General features: G+C 37.7%; 1 protein-coding gene across 7 annotated transcripts in view; it reads right to left on the reverse strand.

The window, feature by feature from the left end:
* Positions 1-18,648, reverse strand: part of LOC150079283 (ubiquitin carboxyl-terminal hydrolase 48-like) — a 955,076-nt gene that overhangs the window by 919,128 nt on the left and 17,300 nt on the right. For 4 of the 7 annotated variants that reach the window (XM_090382266.1, XM_090382265.1, XM_090382267.1 and 1 more), the window contains exon 2: positions 4,736-4,941. The exons of the other annotated variants lie outside the window; for them this stretch is intronic. The gene's annotated coding sequence lies outside the window, so the exon portion shown is untranslated. The remainder of the gene's footprint in view (positions 1-4,735; positions 4,942-18,648) is intronic. 7 annotated transcript variants of the gene reach the window in all.

The raw sequence follows: 18,648 nt of genomic DNA on the forward strand, positions 1-18,648 counted from the left end.
TCAAACCTAGCCATTGCCGATGCAATTTCACGAAATGCCACTGCCATCTCTCTGGTGATGAAGCGTCTCGGCTCCTCATTTGGTTCATCTTGAGCTTCGTCAGCATTTTCTTCTTTCACTATCACTGCCTGCAAGTCAATAAGTTCTCTGTTAGATAATTCCTTCTCTTCTTCCTCTATTAACTCCTCCACGTCTTTGGCATCAACCTCCAACTGAAGTAGCTCTGCAAGCTTTACAATCTTATCTGTAACCTCTTCATATGATTCATCTTTTTCAAACCCTTCAAAGCCTTTTACGTGCACATTTTCTTCCATGTGCCATTTAAACAACTTTTAGTAATTTCCAGCAAGGCCTTATTAATGTTTAAGATGGCATGGTAAATATTGTAAGATGTCCAAAAGTCTCTTAATATAAAATTTTTATCACAGTCTACTGCAGACATTGCCTGAACAAATGTTGCGCGTAAACAGTATGCTTTTAAATTCAAAATAACACCCTGATCCACAGGTTGGATGAGTGAAGTCGTGTTCTGCGGTAGAAATATAGCTCTCACATTCAAACTGAAATCATCTAGATGCGTAGGATGTCCAGGAGCATTATCTATCTAATAGAAGCAAAATCTTGAACGGAACATCGTTGTCTTTACAATATTTTCAACCTCGGGAATGAAGCAACATTTAAACAAATCCTCAAAGAGAGATATTGATATCCATGCTCTCTGGTTCAATCAGGAATGCACGGGTAGGGTGGCTTTATTGATGCCCTTAAATGCACGAGGATTTCCAGAATGTACACAAGCAGTGGTTTTAATCTGTAATTAGCCCCAAACAAGAGCATGGCCCTATCTTTTGAAGCCTTGAAACCTGGCATTGTTTTTTACATTTTGGCAATGTATGTTCAATCCGGCATTTTTTTCCAGTACAGAGCAGTCTCGTCTACGTTAAAAATTTGCAGCATTGAATAGTTGCCTTCATCAACGATTTTTTCCAACACATCACAAAATTTCTCTGCAGCTGCAGAATCGGCACTGGCGAATTCACCGCATACTTTAATGTTGTGGAAACCAGCACAATGCTTGAACCTATTAAACCACCCATTGCTTGCCATGAACTTGGCTTGGGGTTCACTGTACTTATCCTTAATATCTTCACAAATACTTCTTGCTTTTGCTTGAATCGCCGTTGGACTAAGGGGCACTTGCTTCTGAACCTGATTTTCCATCCATATTATTAATAGCTTTTCCATATTTGATTTAGCACCTGAACGCTGTTTTGTAATCACTGTTGATCATAAGTGCATTGATCCTTTGACATGTTCTTTTATACGTGCACGTCCTTTAAAATAGTATTCACTGTTGAAGCAGCAAGACCTAATTCCATGCAATAGATGACAAACTTTGTCCTGCTTCATACTTCTTAATCATTTTCACCTCTAAACCAATTTTGTTTCACTTCCTGGCACTACCACCAATTGCACTTTCCCTTCATCATTGTAATACATATATAGGAATGAAAAGAAGTTTCTGAAACTTTGTTTTTTATATGATTGAAGATTTCATGGAAGGGGAAACACATTTCAACATAATAAAGTAAAAACCCACACAATTGCAGTTATCGGGATTATCACAAATGCAATAAGATCGAGTTTACTACCTGTTTATAATAGATTGCGCTAACAAAAAAGCCCAATAAACCAGAAAGTGCAAATTGTTTTTATTGTTTTTTTGGTTGTGAACTCCAAAAACGTGCTTTAGAAAAATATCACAAAGGCATTCAAAATTGATTCTTATAATGGGAACATATGATAACGATGAAATTGTAGTGCAATTTCCATTATAAAAATGACCTTTTAGAGAGATTAGTAATAAGCGAAATTTTCAACTTCCAAGAACTTGGAACGAATTACAAAAAAAACACAATGTGTTATTGGGTTCACATTATAATATATTTTCACAATACCTCCATTTATCCCTACAGCAACAAAATATGTTTCCATAATTTTTCCAGTTTGCACCAGCCAGCAAAAACTTACGTAAAGTTGAATTTGCGTAAGTCGAGTATTATGTCACTTGGGGAGTTCCTGTACAAGTATAGAGACCTCACATTGAGCTTACTGAAAGGATCCAAGGACAGGCGACATGCACAATGAGATCTGCAAAAAATTATATGAGGAAAGACTTCGATTATGGGGGTTACAGAGATTAGCAACCATGTACCTTATAGGGAACCTGATTGAGGTCTATAAGGACGTGAGAGAGAGAGAGAATAGCAAAATGAATGGAAGTGAAAATGTCACTGTTATAAAGGATTCCAGAATTAGGGGGGCATAAATTCAAATGATGAGGAAGAAGGTTTAGACCGGATTGCAGGAAGTTCTCTTTTAGTCAGTAAGTTCTTGATTACCAAGAATGAGCTACCTCAACAGATAGTAGCGGCTGACAGCTTGGAGAAATTCAAAGATCAACTGGGTAGTTACCTATGTGAGAAGGGATACACATAATTAGAAAAAAGTGTCAAGAAAAGAGACTCTAGATGAGCCTATTTTCTTAACTATTTTTTTAATCTTTCTTTATATTTTTATTATTTTTTATTTATTAATTATTATTCTTATTCTTTTATATTATTTTATCTTTATTACAGGCTTACTACATTTACTTATTATCTATATTACAGGCTTACTATATTTACTTATTATCTATATTACAGGATTACTCCCCGACTTACGTAATACTCGACTTATGGAAATTCGACTTTACATAAGTTTTTGCCATCCAGTGAAAACTTAAAAAAATCATGGAAACTTATTTTGCATCCCGTAGGAATAAATGGAGGTATCATGAAAATATCATAATGACAAGCAGATAACACACTGTTTTTTTTTTTTTTTTTTTTTGGTAATTCGTTCCAAGACCTCAGAAGTTGAAATTTTTGCTATATAACTAAGATATTTATCTCTCTAAAAGATCATTTTTATAATGGAAATTGCACTACACTTTCATCAATATCATATGTTCCGTTATAAGAATCAATTTTAACACCTTTGTGATATTTTTCTAAAACACATTTCTGGAGGTCACTACCATAAAACAATTTGCACTTTCCGGTTTATTGGGCTTTTCTGTTAGAGCAATCTATTATAAACAGGTAGTATACTTGATCTTATTGCATTTGCGATAATACCAATAACTGGAATTCTGTGGGTTTTTACATTATGGTACTATGGTGAAATGAGTTCCCCTTCACTGAAATCTTCAATCATATAAAAAACATAAATTTTCAGAATTTTCACTTCATTCCTATTTACTTATTACAATGGTGAAGGGAAAGGGATCAACAGAAAGTGCAAGTGCAGGCAGTGCTAGAAACGAATAAAATTGATTTAGAAATGAAAATGATTAATTAAGAAGTACGAAGCAGGACAAAGTTTGTTATCTATTGCACAGACTTAGGTCTCACTGCTTCAACAGTGAATATTATTTTAAGGGACAATGCACATATAAAAGAACATGTTAAAAGATCAATGCATTTAAGAACAACAATGATCACAAAACGGCGTTCAGGTGCTATATCAAAGATGAAAAAGCTATTAATAATATGGATGGAAAATCGGATTCAGAAGCAAATGCCCCTGAGTCCAATGGCCATTCAAGCAAAAGCAAGAAGTATTTATGATGATATTAAGGATAAGTACAGCAAACCCCAAGCCAAGTTCATGGCAAGCAACTTGTGGTTTAATAGGCTCAAGCATTGTGCTGGTTTCCAAAACATTAAAGTATGCGGTGAAGTCGCCAGTGCCAATTCTACAGCTGCAGAGAAATTCTGTGATGTGTTGGAAACCCACCCCTCTTCTAAATCTCCACTGCCCTCAACTTCGACAGCAGTGTGCTTATCAGCTGGAGAGAATTCTGGCAACGATGCTCGAAAGGTAAAACTTGCTGACAATTATGCCTGTCTCCTCTCACTTTTTGTAATTTTATAATTTTTGTAATTTTGTACACTTTTGTAATTTTTTCTACGCATGAGATAAAAAAAATTGAATAAATAATTCTATTTACATGTTCGTTGAACATATCTTTTTTGCTTCAATCAAATTCAGTGTGCACGCATAGTAACAAGTGCTTCATAAGCATTTAGGGAAATTCCGACTTGCGTAAAATTTGACTTGTGTAGAGTTCCGCGGAACACAACCCTTACATAAGTCAGGGAGTGGCTGTATTTCACATTACTGTTTTATTATTTATTATTTCTCTGTTTTTTTTATAGTGCAGCAAAAGCCTGTGGATGCCTTGAATTATATTGCTAACATGCCAATTAGGTGGTACCAAACTAAAATGGTGGATAATAAGAGATAAATGTACAGTCCAAAGAAGTTCTCTGAGCAATGCATGCAGACCGTTAGAATAATTCATGAGGTTTTGTTAATGATATACAGGAAATTTGCTAGTAGGGACAAGGTGGTGATTATCCCATTTTATAAAGCAACAGTTAGACCGCATCTTTGAGTACTGCATACAGCTCTGGAAACTTCATTTTAAGAAATATGTGGATCTCTTGGAATGGATGCAGAGAAGAGCAACCAGATTAGTCAAAAACAAAGGGTTACACTCACAAGAGACTTCAGTTCTGCAAATTTTTTGCAGTGCTTGAAAAATAGGCAACTGTGAAGATACCTGATTGAAGTGTTTAACACTTTAAATGGACAGAGTAAACTTAACAATAATGGTATTCTTACTCACTCTCAAACAGCATACACAAAGGAACATAAACTGAAAAAGAATGACTGCAGAATAGATAGGTAGAAATTTTCTTTCGGCCAGAGAGTGACTGATTGTTGGAACAAACTACAATCTTGTATGTCCTGGAAGTAGATAGTTTGAATTAGAGTCCTGTGCAGGTCCATTCTATTAGACCCATACCTAAACCCATCTCACATTGTTTGTACCTGCAAACCAAAAAAAAATAATAATAATAAATTGACATGTTATGAAAAATTGTCTTAATTTTTTTATATATCAATAATAATGCAATAAATCACTAGATCAACAATACTGATTTTATTATATATATAATACACAAAAACTTAAAAAAATAAAATGTACCGAAAATATATTAATTGATATAATTACTATTAATATACTTAATTTATTTAATATATATTATTAATTATGTATTAATATAATCAAATACATAATTAATTTTACATAATTAAATTGCTGAGCAGAAAGCAGGCATCAACAGTTTCCAGGTTTAACTGAGTCCTTTTCGGATAAGAAATCTTGCTACAGAAAAACTCTTTCACTGGCTACACTGCTACCATGGATGTCAAGAATGAAATGAGCCACAGCTGCAAGATTTGGAGAAAAATACATAATTTGTTTACACCACTTCAACAACTGAAAATCTTCTCCATCTGAGAAGAGAAATTGTTCAAGTTGAACATAAAAAAGGCACCTGAGATGGATGGGATGTAACCAATCATATTAAGGGAGACAACAAAGGAGGTTAGCAAACCCTTAGCCATAATTATGAGAGAATCCTTGGATTCGGGGAAGGTCCCTATGGACTGGAGATGTGTGGATGTATCTCCAATTCATAAAGGGAGATCAAAATGTGACATGAGTAATAACAGACCTGTCAGTTTAACATCTGTTAAAAGGAAAATAATGGAGTCACTGGTTAAAGAAGTAATGCAAGACATCTGAACAGGAATGGAATTACATTGGTCAACACGAGAATGTTACAAAAACAAAAATACCCAGTCTTGACTAATTTTATGCTGCTGAACACGAAAATCACATTAAAATTTGTCAACTAGCTCTTGTTTTTGAATTACAGTTGGTGTTTCATATTAACGAGCAACTCTACATTAACAAATATGGCTCTTGCCAAAATGCATGGCAACACCACAGTTTCAGTACCACTATGCTCTTATCATGTGATCAGCAACTGTCACCTCACTCTGCATTACATAAGTTGTTGTCGCCTCAAATGCCTCTTCAGCTCTGTTGCAGTAATCCTCAAATACAGCTAGGTACTGGGTGATTTGTCCTCAGTTAATGGTTGTTCTCTGTGAGATTCCTAATTTCTGTGCAGCATTTTTGTTGTGTAAAATTAATATGCCCAGTAATTGTGTGAATAGTCTGGATTACTTCCGTTACATATGTGGAGAAGTCATTAGCTTCAAGAAAACGTCCCTTAACTTGGCCCATAAAAAAGGCCTACTTTTTATACTTTGGGTGTAAAATATCAACCAGGACAAGAACTGGGCTCCACAAATCTGCCACACTACCTGTTCATCAAAGCTCAATGTGCGAGTGAATCGAAAGGGATGTTTTATGCCTTTCGCAGTGCCCATGAGGTGGAGGGAGCCAACAAATCATGTCATAGACTGTTACTTCTGTATGGTGCCTCCTATTAGAAAAGGGATAATAATGAAGAAAATGTGGACAGTGATGTACCAAAATATATTATCTGCAATGCATCCTATGCCTTATGGTGAAGTACTACCTATTCCAGAACCACCCGACCATTTTTCTGTACGCTCTGATGAAGACACTGATGAACATAGACTTGATATACACGAAGAAGTACAGCAGCCATCTACTTCAAAGGATCCACCGTTTTGTCCAAACCTTTATCCTTCTGAAACACATAGATCACAAAAAGTGAGCTTAACAACCTCATCAGGGATCTCGAACTGCCAGAGAATAAGGCAGAGCTTTTGGCCTAGAGGCTACAACAGTGGAATCTTCTTGATCATTCTGTGAAAGTGACAACATTTCGTACTCGAAATAATGACTATGATAAATTCTATCAAACAGAAGGTGAACTCACTATCTGTACGGATGTTGATGGTCTAATAGCAGCAATGTACGTGAGGCACGTTCCCGAAGAATGGCAACTATTTATAGATGCTTCTAATGTTAGCCTTAAGGCTGTGTTGTTAAAAAATGGAAATATGCTGCCTTCAATACCTCTTGTGTATGCTGTCCACAAAAAAGAAACATACACAAACATGGAAAACATCCTCTTAGGTGTACACTATCAGAAGTATGAGTGGCAAATATGTGGTGATTTAAAGGTAATCAACATTTTATTAGGATTATCAAAGGGTTATACTAAGTATTGTTGCTTTCTCTGCAAATGGGATAGTCGTGCCAAGGATATTCTCTATGAAAAGAGGAGTTGGCATCAACAAAAATCATTAACACCTGGAATGAAGACTGTAGCATTTGAACCTCTGGTAGATCCAAATAAAGTTTTGCTTCCACTACTGGAGCTCGTGAAAAATTTCGTGAAGGCTTTGGAAGTGAAGGGTCCTGCATTTACATACTTGCAAGAGAAATTCCCAAAACATAATACAGAGAAGAATAAGGCAGGCATTTTCATTGGTCCACAAATAAGGCAACTTTTCAAAGATAAATAGTTCGAATGTGCCCTTAGTGATATTGAGAAATCAGGATGGAAAGCCTTTTGAAATTTTTCAACTGGTTTTCTAGGAAATGCTAAAACCGGCAACTACAGGCAACTTGTAGAAGATCTCATTAATTCTTACAAAAAATTGGGGTGCAACATGTCATTGAAGCATTTCTTGCACTCCCATCTGGATATTACTTCCCACCAAACTGTGGTGCTGTCAGCAACAAACATGGTGATCATTTCCATCAAGACATCGCAGCAATGGAACAAAGATACAAAAGCAAATGGAATGCCGCCATGTTAGCCGATTATTGTTGGATGGTGAAAAGGGATACTTCCTAAGCTGAATACAAGCAAAAGGCAAAAAAGTTCCGTGTTTGAAACAGGTACGTTCGTAGTTACATCTTACTGCCATATAAATAAAAAATACCTTGTATAAATATAAAAATCTACTTTCTTCAAAAACAAGATCCAATCTACCATTTTAAGCACTATTTCCATGTTTAGCACTCAAAAATCTATAAAGTAAACTTACTTTCATGCTCATAACGAGATACAACCCAAAATCCGTTGTTCAGTCAGGGGTGGTCTTGTCTAACCAATCTGATAATTTCTATGATGTAGCAACCAAGGAACTGCATGCAAAAAATATTTCTGATATCATATATGAGGGGTGATCATTTAATTCGCAGATTGGTGCAAGAGTTTGTTTACAGTGCAAACTTTCCATAACTGCCATTATAGGCACTCTCCCGGATTGCTACAGAGCAAACTCTGTGTGCACATGCCAGTACTTGTTGAGCCAGTATTGTGTGAAGAGAGGTTTTTTAGCCGCACGTCACCGATAATCATTTTGAAGCAAGTAACATGTTGGACAAACAGATTGAATAGCGATATGTGATTCGTTGTTGTGGAGGCTTAAATGCGTTAGAATTTAATGCATATGGGGGCTAAAATGCATTGGAAACAGTTAAGGAGATGAATGAAGTATATGGTAACGAGTGTCTTAATAGGATGGCCATATTCTGGTGTGACTGAACTTTTCGGTGTGAAGTGGTTTCTCCATGACAATACCAGGCCCCACGTGGCTAATATTATACAGGCAATGATCACTGCCATAGGTGCCAAGGTTCTGCCACATATCCCTTAATCACAGGAGATAACTCTGTGTGATTTTTTCCTGTTACCACCTTTTCAAAGCTCTGAAATGCAAGTTTTCCACATCCAACACAACAATGCTCATAGGGCCACAACACAATGGAAAAATGGCTTGCAAAAAGCATTTAATGTGTGGGTAAGGGAGAGGAGTACATTGAGAAGGAGAAATCCACAAAAGATTCAGATTATGACAATTAAGATAAGATTTTGCACCAGTCCGCAAATTAAATTATCACCACATGTACCTGGATTTCAGGAAAGCTTTCGATACTGTTGCATATAAAAAACTGCTGTATAAACTGGAGCAATGTGGTATTAAGGGTAAGTTACCGCTATGGATAAAAGAATGGTTAAGTGGAAGAAGACAGAGAGGTTATCGATGGGCACTGCTCTTCATGGACTAATGTTATTGGTGGAGTTCCCCAGGGTTCAGTGCTGGGCCCATTGTTGTTTTCAATATTTATGAATAATATTGATGAAGGTATAACAGTTGTTGTTGTTATTTGGGTTTTAGGAGCATTAGCAACTAAGGCCATATTGCTTCGGGATATGCGGTGGTCATTCCCTGACCTTTCCACATCCTCCGTATTTGGTGGTGATGGGCTCGAACCCCGGTCTAATCAAGAAGTGTGTGCTACGCACTGCTGCTCCTTCCTACCTGGCTATGGAGGCACCTAAGGTATAACAGACTTAATGTCTAAGTTTGCAGATGATACAAAGGTTGGCAGGTTGGTTAATGACAGTAATGATGGTATGCTGCAACGAGATTTAGAAAAATTATGTTGATAGGCTGAGAAATGGCAGTTTAAGTTTAACACTGACAAATGCAAGGTACTGCATATAAGTAGCAGTAATCTCGGAGTGGCTTATGAACTGTGTGAAACTGCATTCAGGGTAGTAGAAAATTAAAAACACCTGGAGGAAATTGTGCAGTCAGATATGAAATTCTCTCAGCAGTGCAGACGTGCTGCCAAGACAGCTCAAGGGGTTTTGTCAATGACACAGAAACTCTGCTAGTAGGGATAAGGAGGTGATCACTTTGTACTGGGGGTTAGGCTACATCTAGAGCAGCGGTTCCCAACCGCTGCCCTAGTAGCAGTTCCCAACCGGTGGTTGGGAACTGCTACTCTAGATGCTGCTCTTATGCGAACCCCCAGGGGTTCACATAAGTGTTCCAGGGGATTCACATTAAAAATTCTGTAATGGCGTCTACTTAATTTACATAGGTATATTATTGTAAACTACAAAATATAACTAATAATAAACAAAGTAAAATAAAATTAAATAAAAAGTAAAGAATTGCCAAGGAAAGAAACCACATCTCCTACAATTCCATATAATTACTCTACTATCTTACAGTATATCATGTTAAATAAATATCTAAAATTATTTCTTGACTAAATGTCTAAGATTATGATAAACATTTATGCATGGGTACTGCACTTCCATCATTTCAACTACCCAGGTAGTATGTATGCATCGTTTGATTACATCTCATATTGTAAATACCTTCATAACGAGTTACCCAGGTATTGCACTGCTTTGTATAAGTAACGCTTCACCAGTGGAGAAGACTAATGTTACTTATTATTGGCAGATACCACCACCCAGACGGCACTGTTTCAAAGCTTGTTGGCATACTAATCGGTGGGTGGACAGGCATCCTATTGTTTCAATGGTGACAACCCAATTATGAAGTATAACTGCACAATATGAGATTTTGCTTGATGGTGTGCATGATTTAATTTAAATATATTTCTTGACTAAATGTCTTAAGAGTATGAAAAAGATTGTTTATGCATGGGTAATGCAAAATGTAAACAAACAATGCATGTTACTACCTGGGTAGTAGAAATGATAGAAGTACATTTTTTTTTTTTTTGTCCTAGCCTTTTCCCATTATTATATGGGGTCAGCATTTTTATTGTTTTTGGCATGCAATTTTTACGGCCGGATGCCCTTCCTGATGCCAACCCTCACCCTTTATTCGGGCTGAGGATATGCAGTGGTCATTCCCTGACCTTCTGCATCCTCCGTATTTGGTGGTCACAGGCTCGAACCCGGGTCTAATCAAGAAGCATGTGATATATATGCACTACTGCTCCTGCCCACCTGGCTACGGGGAGGCACCAAATGATAGAAGTACATTATCCATGCATAAACAACCTTTTTCATACTGTTACACATTTAGTCAATAAATAGTTATAGATTAAACCATACACACCATCAATCATCTCTCATATTGTGGAGCTATACCTCGTAACTCGGTTGTAACTATTGCAACACCAGGGTGCCGGCCCACCCACCGAAGAGGAACCAATCAGCTCCGAACCAGTGCAGTCTAGGGGGGGGGTAGGTCTTGATGAGGCCCTCATTATCACGAATTGGTAACAGCAGTCTTCCCTAATGGGGAAGCATGCCTATTTGGGGGATCCATGAATGTTTGAGTTCAGTGAGTGTGAGGACTAACCTTTGGATGGCATCCCTTCTTCCTCTCCTACTATCACTTTCCTACACACCTTTTTTGCTTTCCAAAGTCTAATAGGGACTTTATGTGGATAACAGAGTATCTTATCCCATACCATTTTTCAAACGGTGTCGTTTGGGTGGTGGTATGCACCGAGAATAAGTAACATTAGTTTTCTCCATAGCTGAAGCATTACTTATTCGAGGAAGTGCAATACCTCGGCAACTCGTTGTGAAGGTATTCACAATATGACATATAATCAAACGATGTATGCATACTACCTGGGTAGTAGAAATTATGGAAGTGCATTACCTGTGCATAAACAACCTTTTTTAAATAAAAATGTTTTCCATACTAAATTTTGTTTTTCATTCTCAAGGATCATTGTTATGTATAGGTACTTTTTTTTAAGAAGCTATAGTACTTAGTACTGTGCATAGGTTTAAAAGATGAAAGAAGATACTTGATGACATTAGACTTGAAATTCTGTAGATTATAATTTTCAGGAAATACGTATGAAGGAAGGTTGTTCAAGAAAACAGAAGTTGAATGAATAAATGAGGAAAAAGAAATGTTGGTTCTGTGGGATTGAACTTGGACAGTAAAAGGATGTTGACTGGTTGCAGCACGTGTTCGGACTGCTTTGAGAGAGAGAGAGAGAGAGAGAGAGAGAGAGAGAGAGAGAGGGAATTATAGAAGCCAATTCAGAAGAAGTGTCCATGGAAGTATCTGTAGAAAAGGCATGCAATAGAAACAGAATGTCTATGAGACAGAGTAGAGAGACTCTGTTACAGATGAGACATTAATTAACCTAACTGCCCTCTTTTGAATGGAATCTAGAAGCCTGAGAGAGGTTTTGGAGGCACCGCGCCAGATGTGGAAACAATATTCCATGGTAGGGCAGCTTTACAATTTCTACAGAGTCAACAACTGTTTTTAAGAAAAGTAATGCCGAGCGTGAAAGAGAAAACCCAGTTTTTTAGATGCAGAGGAAGCAATATTTGTAATGTGTTTTATGCCAAGAGATTAGAAGTCAGATCTTTCCTAGAAATTGAAGCGTAATCAAAGATAAGCATAGGAGCAGAAGAATCCTTTTTTTGCGAGATATGACAGGGCTGAGTTTTGGAAGGATTGAAATTAAGCTTTCTTTAACCCACTGGAAAATTTCCTGGAGATCGGCATTTAAGGATTTGGCAGTGAATAGTCAAGAAGTTGAAGTTGTTTTGAGCAGGGTTGAAAGCAATGTGCTATCAACTGCAAAACTATGGATAGGATTTCCGGTCAATGGAACGTCATTAATATTATTATTAGCCATATGGTTGAAAGGAAGCCTGAGGCTTATTCTGCACCAGCCAAAAAAAAATTTCTTACCCTGAGAGAGAGAGAGAGTGTCAGAAGTAGAAGGGAATCATCAAGAAAGAGAAGAAGAATAATGATATCTAGCTCAGGACCCTGGGTGTGCCAAGCCCATACTCACCAGATGTGATGTTGGGTTTTTTTTTTTTTTTAATAGGAGCATTAGCAACTAAGGCCATATTGCTCCGGGGATATGCGGTGGTCATTCTCTGACCTTTCCGCATCCGCCGTATTTGGTGGTCATGGGCTCGAACCCCGGTCTAATCAAGATGCGTGTGCGTACGCACTGCCACTCCTGCCCACCTGGCTACAGAGGTGCCCACCAGATGTGAGCCTCTGGGGTTATACAAGAGGAAAAGAGTGAGAGAAAGAACTGAACCTTGGAGAACATCAGCATTAGTGGCAAAGTTAGAAGACAGAGAGCTGTCTACCATTACCCACAGTGAGCGGTCAGGGAGAAAACTGGATACCCAATTACAAAGAACAGCTGGAAAACAATAGAACAGAAGTTTATTTAGAAGACCTTTATGCCAAACACAATCAAAAGCCTTTGAAATGTCATCAAACTTTTCCATTGAATTTGTACAAGTTAAACTAAATGCAAAAGCCATCATATGTTTAAGAGTATAAATAATCTATATACTATTAGTGTGAATACACCATAGATCATTCTTAAATGAAAAAACTATGTTTGTAGTGTAAAAGGGCATCACTTTATCTGTATCTCATATCGTGCTCCTCCTTCACGAGTTACCACATATTGCAGTACCTCGAATAAGTAACGCTTCACTAATAGAGAAGACCGTTGTTACTTATTCTCAGTAGGCACCACCACCCAAACAGCACCGTTCAAGGCTTGTTTGTATATGTGTGGGATAATAACTCTACTATCCACTTGTCCCTATTAGACCTAGAAAAGCAAAAAGTAGAGGGGAAGTTATAGTAGGAGTGGAAGAAGAAAAGAAACAGTGTAGAAGAATGAAAGGGACAGTAACTCCTTCAACTCACACCACTTAAACTCACAAATTCCTTGAATAGGCAATGCTTCCCCTATTCTTCTCTACCTATCTTAATAATAAGATAGATAGAGAAGACTGTTGTTACCTATTCTCAAAAACTGTGAATATCAGGCTCCCCCTGGTGACCGTTTCAGGGCTTGTTGGCCTTTCATCGGTGGATGGGCAGGTACCCTGGTATTGCAGACATGACAATCCAGTTGTGAAGATAATCCCACAATATGAGAGATGCTAAAAGGTGTACATGATTTCATCGCTGGGTGGGTACCTGCCCACCCACCGATGAAAGGCCAACAAGCCTTGAAACGGTGCCATCTGGGTGGTGGTGCCTACTGAGAATAAGTAACAATATTCTCTATTAGTGAAGCGTTACTTATTCAAGGTAGTGCAATACATGGCATCTTGTTGTGAAAGAGGAGCACAATATGAGACAAAGATAAAATGATGCCCTTTTAGACTACAAGCGTAGTTTTTTTCATTTAAGAGTGATCTATGGCATATTTACACCAATATTATATAGATTATTGAATCTGTACATAGATGAGTAACATAAGCCAGAATATCACTAGTGGATTGACACTGACGGAATCCATACTGGCAATCGTTGATCAGATGAAAGATTTCCGGATAATTTAAGAGCTGGCAGTTAATTGATTTCTCCATTACTTTGGAAAGAGTAAAGTAACTGCAGTGGGATGATAACTGGATGGAAGGGATTTGTCACCCTTTTTAGGAACTGGCTGGATATGAGCAAACTTCCAAGCAGAAGGAAAAATACCTTTGGAATAAGAAAGTGAAACAAGACAACACAAAACAGGAGTAAGTTCAGGAGCACAGGTTTTGAGAACAAGTGGAGAAATACCATCAGGACTTGGAGCTTTCTTAGCACCAGATTCATCAAAATCCTTCTGACATCCTGTTGACAGAAAACTACAGGAGGCACTGAATGGAGTGTACTGGGAAAGGTTTGAGGTAATTTGCCAAGATCATCAATACATGAGTTGGAAGAAAAATAGGATGCTAGCAGGTCGGTCAGCTTTATCTTTGGCTGATGTGGCAACAGAACCATCTGGTTTTGACGGAGGTGTGAACAGAGATAGGTAAAAATTGCGGGCAATAGCTTTGATAAGAGACCAGAATGCTCAACTGCCATTTTGACAAGAAGCAAGTTTTCTATTCTTAGCGTGTTCGAAATCTAGTTTGTACTGATTTACAAAGTATAAGTAATATTTAATAATAATTTTTATTATTACGCAATGTCGCTTATAAAAATGTAGTACTGGAAATATTTTATAATAAAAATTCAGAAATATTATACTATTTCAGAGAATATAGGCTTAGTGGTTTGCATTAAAAATATTGTGTTGAAAGGGGTTCGCGATAAAAATGTTACATTGAAAGGGGTTCGTGCATCAAAAAATGTTGGGAGCCGCTGATCTAAAGTATTGTATACAGGTCTGGAAGCATCACTTTAGGAAGGATGCAGAGATGCTGCAGAGAAGGGTAAACAGATTGGTGAAGGGAACAAAAGGGTGCTCTTACCTAGAAAGGCTTCAGTTCTGAAAATTGCAGCATCTGGAGACTATGCACCCATGGGGTGATCACCTATGATTGAGGTGTTTAAGGCCGTGAATGAATTGAGCAGATCATTCTTCCTCTTGCTGAGACTATACACATGTGTAGCCATAAATTTAAGTTGAGGAAGGATGGTTGCACCATAGGTGTGCAGAAGTTTGCCTTCAGCAAGTGAGTGGTTGATTGTTGGAAAAGACAAAAGATTTAGTAACTTACAACTTAATATTCGTAGAGTCTTTGCTATCAGTGACTTCGGCACAAAATACCTCATAATTAGTAATTTGTAGTGTAGTGTATCCTCCTAAAGCTACCTCCTGGTTCCACGTGAGGCAGGCATCGGAGGTAGTAGAAATTGTAGTAAATAAGTAGCTCTAAGGTTCTAATCACAATTGTTGGTACATTCTGTTTTTAAAAAAAGAAAATTAGAAAAGCAGTAGCATTATCAATCAACATAATAGCATAGCACATGATACATAAAATAATCTGTATTTCCATGCATTTTTATACTTTTACCTCTTGGTTCTTACAGTATTTTAATTTTTATTAAATTTATACGACAATAATGAAGAATTTATACTAACTTTAGCTCAAGAAGGCCTTCGTAGCTGAGTGGTCATGAGCAGGAATACAATAGCACACGCTCTTTAAATAGACTGGGGTTCAAGCCCCTGACTGCTAAATACAGTCAATCTGCCAACCTGCACTGGACCAGCAGGGCAGATTATGGTCCATTTCTCTCAACATGAATCGTCGAAGAGGCATCGATCCTGCAGTAGATTGATAATGGCTGCAATTTACTTTTTCTTTTTTTTAGCTCAAGAGATCATTGTGCCACATTCAAAAGGCAAAAAGTGGCACAACATTCGTTATGTCACTTTTTGCCTTTTTTGCAGTGTTATCCATAGTGGAGCACAATATGGCCAAGAGAGGACATTTCTGTGTGCCTTCATTATAGTGAGTGAGTGAGAGATGTCAAAGATTTTAGTGCCAAGTCAGCATTCTGATGGGCTTATAACAGGGCTTGAGAAATAGGGGTGGGGATGCCCTTGAAGAAATCGAAACGAGGAACATTTCAAGCACTCAACCACCCAGCAAAACAATGGACACTATACTCGAGCAACACAAGACACAACAAGATCCTCCACGGCAGTGTGCACTATTCCCATAGGAGGTAACTGTTGTCGACAATTCGCTTGTTAGGGAAAGGGGAAATATGCTTTGTAAAAAAGAGATGGAATACACTAAAACAGAAGAGGTGCAAAAATATTTGCTGATGACATCAAAGCAGTGTTAAGACAGTAGAAAAACTGCTAGCGTGGGGGATACATGGACTAGAAGTTTAACAGCAGCTGCAGGCAGAAGAAAAAGTGGATCTTGCACTGCCTCTATTAGAACATGCATGTGCCTTCACTGTAGCATTGCAGTGAGTGAGAGATGCCAAAGATTTTGGTACCAAGTCAGCATTCTGTTGGGCTTATAAGAAGGCTTAAGAAATGGGGGGAAAGCCCTTGAAGAAATCAAAAAGGGAAACTCTTCCAAGCACTCAACCACCCAGCAAAACAATGGACACTACACTCGAGTAATACAAGACCCTCCACAGCACTACACTCAAGAGTAGTGGCCATTGCACAAAACAGAAGGAACTGGATTGCCGAGAGAGGCCTTCATCCTGCAGTGGATTGAAAAGGGCTGATGATGATGATGATGATATGTTAGTATACCACCCAACTGTTTTTATTTCTAGTAACCTTAACAAATCTGTATTTCCTTGTTCCATGACCACAGCAGGCTTGAAATCCCTGACACCTTGCTTTCCAGGCTGCTGCATGTTCTAATGGAAGCAGTGCAAGAACCAATTTCACTTCTGTCTGCAGCTGCTGTTAAACTACTAGTTTGTGTATCCCCAAGCTGCCACTCAAGAGTAGTACCCACGAACACATAAAGTTTCATCTGTCCATCTCCGTCGTTGTCTTCCAGGTTTTCTTCTAGCTCCTCTTAGGGCACCATTTTGTTTATTTTCTTAGTCCATCTGTCATCATGTCTTTGAGCTATGTGTCCTACCCAAGACCATTTTAGTTCTTTAGTTTTGATAAGAATGGTCCTTTACTTGAGGTTTGCTGCCTAATCCATGTGTTTCTTTTCTTATCTAAAAGTCTGATTCCTAGTATAATTTGTTCCATTCTTCGCTGTGTAGTTCTCAGCTTCTCTTCCATTTTTTTCGGTGTGCCCAAGTTTCACTTCCATAAATCATGGTGAGGAGTATCCATTGGTTCATTATTTTAAGTTTCAGACAAATTTCGATATTGCTCCTCAGTATGTGAGTATATTTCCTGAATGCTATCCATCCAAAATTTATTCTTCTCTTGACTTCCAGCAATTTATCATTATTACAGATAATGACTTGTCCCAGATAAGCATATAAATCCACCTTTTCAATTACTGCTCCTTCAATGATTATATCCCTTTCTGTGGCATACTTGTTCACCATTATTTTTGATTTAGCCATATTCATCTTTAGTCCGAAGTCTTTACTAACTCTGCATAACCGATTAAGATTTTCCTCTAATTCTTTGGACCATGGCTTATGATCACAATGTCATCTGCAAATCGTAAATGGTTTAGGTCCTCTCCATTCACATTGGCTCCTTTTTGCGACTAGTCTAATCTTCTGAAAGCTTCTTCAAGGGCATCAGTAAACAACTTCAGAGATATGTCTCCTTGTCGAACTCCTCAATTTTACTGTCTTTGTCTAGTCTAATAAAGGAGATAGCATTCTCATATATTTTATTCAAAATCATAATGTATGGGGTGTCTATGCCTCTTCTTTCCAGTACCAGAAACATTGCCTTATGATGTATGGGGTCAAATGCCTTTTCATAATCCACAAATGCCAGGCATAATGGTGTTTTATATTCATTTGCTTTCTCCACTAGCTGCAATATTATGTAAAGGTGATCCATAGTTGAGAATTCTGTACTAAAGCCAGCTTGCTCTTTCGGTTGATTCTCATCAAGTATTCTTTCTAATCTGTTAGTAATGACCCTTGTGAACAACTTGTAGATATGGGATAACAAACTAATTGGTCTATAATTTCCAATCTCTGATTTATCTCCTTTCTTATGCAACAAAACTATGATTGCATTATTCCCCTCCTTAGGCATCATGCCTTTTCTAATGCATTTTGTGAAGAGTCTTGCCAGTTTCTGTGTCGTGTTTCTTCCTCCCAATTCGAACTCTACAGTAACTTCATCTTCCCCCGGGGCTTTCTGATTCTTCATTTTCTTCAACGCATGTTCTACTTAATCAGGAAGGATATCAGGTATGTCATATGTGTTACCAATTTGTGATCCATCTTCCCCACTGCTGGCATCATTCCCTCACTCCTTGTATAATTCTCTATAATAGTCTTCTGTTATTTGAATTATGCTTTCTCTGCTATTTATAAGTACACCATCGCTATTCTTCAGTTTCAGTATCATTTATCTTTCTGTATTACTGCTCATGGCTGCTGATTTAAGTCCTTTTTTTTCCCCTTAATGCTTGTTCTACGTTTCTTGTGTTAAATATTCTTATGTCCTCTCTGAGCCTTTTTCTAATGGCTTTGCATAACTCAGTATACTCAATTTTATCCTTGTTAGTGTTTATCTTCTCTTCATTT

Source organism: Mastigoproctus giganteus, chromosome 10, assembly GCF_048544385.1.
Source record: "Mastigoproctus giganteus isolate SK-2022 chromosome 10, ASM4854438v1, whole genome shotgun sequence".
Lineage (NCBI taxonomy): Eukaryota > Metazoa > Arthropoda > Arachnida > Uropygi > Thelyphonidae > Mastigoproctus > Mastigoproctus giganteus.